The sequence below is a fragment of the Rhinoderma darwinii genome, chromosome 6, assembly GCF_050947455.1.
Source record: "Rhinoderma darwinii isolate aRhiDar2 chromosome 6, aRhiDar2.hap1, whole genome shotgun sequence".
Taxonomy (NCBI): domain Eukaryota; kingdom Metazoa; phylum Chordata; class Amphibia; order Anura; family Rhinodermatidae; genus Rhinoderma; species Rhinoderma darwinii.
This window is the reverse complement of record NC_134692.1, coordinates 3796300-3799976: the sequence shown is the minus strand read 5'-3', so window position 1 is coordinate 3799976 and position 3677 is coordinate 3796300.

The following is a 3677-nucleotide window of genomic DNA, read 5'->3' as shown; positions in this document are numbered from 1 at the left end:
TTCTCTGTCGGATGTTTATTCCCTCATCGTCGGACTGAAAATCCTCATGGAGCGTTCCAGTTCCGTAAAAGTTAATAATAAGAATTGCCAGATTACAGCCGGGAGTCAAAGTAAAGGGCTCGTCCCGTCTTATGTAGATAACGCTTAAAGAGGCTCTGTCACCAGATTATCAAACCCCTATCCTATTGCATGTGATCGGCGCTGCAATGTAGAGAACAGGAACGTTTTTTGTTTTTTTTAAAAACTATCATTTTTGGCCAAGTTATGAGCAATTCTATATTTATGCAAATGAGCCTTTCTAATGGACAACTGGGCGTGTTTACTTGTTTTACTAGCTGTTCGTTGTGAATAGAAGTGGATGATGCTGACAAACACTTCTATTCACAACGCCCAGCTAGTAAAACAAGTAAACACGCCCAGATGTTACACACACAAGACACGCCCAGATGTTACACACACAAGACACGCCCAGATGTTACACACACAAGACACGCCCAGATGTTACACACACAAGACACGCCCAGATGTTACACACACAAGACACGCCCAGATGTTACACACACAAGACACGCCCAGATGTTACACACACAAGACACGCCCAGATGTTACACTCACAAGACACGCCCAGATGTTACACACACACACAAGACACGCCCAGATGTTACACACACACACAAGACACGCCCAGATGTTACACACACACAAGACACGCCCAGATGTTACACACACACACGCACAAGACACGCCCAGATGTTACACACACACACACGACACGCCCAGATGTTACACACACACACACGACACGCCCAGATGTTACACACACACACGACACGCCCAGATGTTACACACACACACGACACGCCCAGATGTTACACACACACACGACACGCCCAGATGTTACACACACACGACACGCCCAGATGTTACACACACACGACACGCCCAGATGTTACACACACACGACACGCCCAGATGTTACACACACACATGACACGCCCAGATGTTACACACACACGACACGCCCAGATGTTACACACACACACGACACGCCCAGATGTTACACACACACACGAGACACGCCCAGATGTTACACACACACACACACACACGAGACACGCCCAGATGTTACACACACACACACACACACACACACGAGACACGCCCAGATGTTACACACACACACACACACACACAAGACACGCCCAGATGTTACACACACACACACACAAGACACGCCAAGATGTTACACACACACACACACACAAGACACGCCCAGATGTTACACACACACGAGACACGCCCAGATGTTACACACACACACACACACACACACACGAGACACGCCCAGATGTTACACACACACACACACACACACACACAAGACACGCCCAGATGTTACACACACACACAAGACACGCCAAGATGTTACACACACACACACAAGACACGCCAAGATGTTACACACACACACACAAGACACGCCCAGATGTTACACACACACACACACACACACACACGAGACACGCCCAGATGTTACACACACACACACACACACGAGACACGCCCAGATGTTACACACACACACACAAGACACGCCCAGATGTTACACACACACACACACACACACACACACAAGACACGCCAAGATGTTACACACACACACACAAGACACGCCAAGATGTTACACACACACACACAAGACACGCCAAGATGTTACACACACACACACACAAGACACGCCCAGATGTTACACACACACAAGACACGCCCAGATGTTACACACACACAAGACACGCCCAGTTGTCCATTAGAAAGGCTCATTTGCATAAATATAAAATTGCTCATAACTTGGCCAAAAATTATCGTTAAAAAAAACCACGTTCCTGTTCTCTACATTGCAGCGCCGATCACATGCAATAGGAGATAGGGATTTGATAATCTGGTGACAGCCTCTTTAATCTTTATATAAGGAAAGTATTAAAAAGTTTCTGAACTTTTCATTTCCGTACTGTTCTGAAGATCCCTGCTTGCCATCAGTGAATAGGAACATTCTTGTTTTTACATTCAAGAGATTAAAGGGGTTGTGCAGCATTACAAAAACGTGGCTGCTTTGAGAGCGCCACCATGTGTGAACGTGGCTTTAGTGCCTGTGGTTGTCTATTTTGTGATCTGCAGTTTCCCTCCATTCACACTTCAGTGGTCTTGCGTAGGACAGTACAGGATGTGGCTGAGACGGCCGTCCTGCCCGCACCGGATCTTTATGGGTTGCTCCATTATAGGGGAGTGCATTCATAAGGATCCTGTGTAGTTGATATTATTAACCTTCCCACCCGGCCGCTGGCCTATAAACTACAGCAGTGGATGCGTGTGATCAGTTTAGGTGAGTTTTTCCTGTTAACCCCTTGACGACCCATGCCATAATAGTATCGCGCTGGCAGAAATCCTCCGGTCCCACGGCGTAATATTACGGTGCTCAGATCATGCAATTGGGACCGCAGCTGCAATATAGTCACTGCCCTGCTGTAACGAGGAGAGACCTCTGATCGCCGCTGTTTAACCCCCTCGTATTCTGAAAATGCGACATACGAGGGAGCATCCCACGCTGATTGTGTCCCAGGGATGTCCTGTGATGCAATCTCTACCATATCATACGTGGGTAGACTGCCCGGGGTCCATTGAAGGACCCTAGGGCTGTTTGTCAGTGGTGCCTGTTTTATGATGTATTTAGGTACCCCCCCCCCCCCCCAACAGCCTGTGCACTTATGTATATCTCTATAGGTGCCTGAGCACTAGGTAAAATCAGTAAAGCCATTTTTTTATTACAATTTTTTTTTTTTTTTTTTAGAATGGGAGTAAAAAGATTATTGAAATTTAATTGTAAGTAAAAACAAATAAAAATGCAACTTTTATAGACAGACGAAGTGCAGCTTCAATGTTCTAGGATATGGGATTAAATGTCATGTCTGCCGTGGAGCCTGGGACGTCGGACCTCCGGTCATAGCGGACGTCGGACCTCCGGTCATAGCGGACGTCGGACCTCCGGTCATAGCGGACGTCGGACCTCCGGTCATAGCGGACGTCGGACCTCCGGTCATAGCGGACGTCGGACCTCCGGTCATAGCGGACGTCGGACCTCCGGTCATAGCGGACGTCGGACCTCCGGTCATAGCGGACGTCGGACCTCCGGTCATAGCGGACGTCGGACCTCCGGTCATAGCGGACGTCGGACCTCCGGTCATAGCGGACGTCGGACCTCCGGTCATAGCGGACGTCGGACCTCCGGTCATAGCGGACGTCGGACCTCCGGTCATAGCGGACGTCGGACCTCCGGTCATAGCGGACGTCGGACCTCCGGTCATAGCGGACGTCGGACCTCCGGTCATAGCGGACGTCGGACCTCCGGTCATAGCGGACGTCGGACCTCCGGTCATAGCGGACGTCGGACCTCCGGTCATAGCGGACGTCGGACCTCCGGTCATAGCGGACGTCGGACCTCCGGTCATGGCCAACGCGCTCCTGAATAATGGACCCGCTCTCCTCTGTGGGGGGCGAGTGATCCCGATCTTCTGGAATAACTGATATACGTCGTCTTGTTCCCGGACTTAACCCCTTGTATACGCCATTCACTGATATCTGAAGTGTTGAATTTTACTGACCGGAAGGAAGATTCATAATCG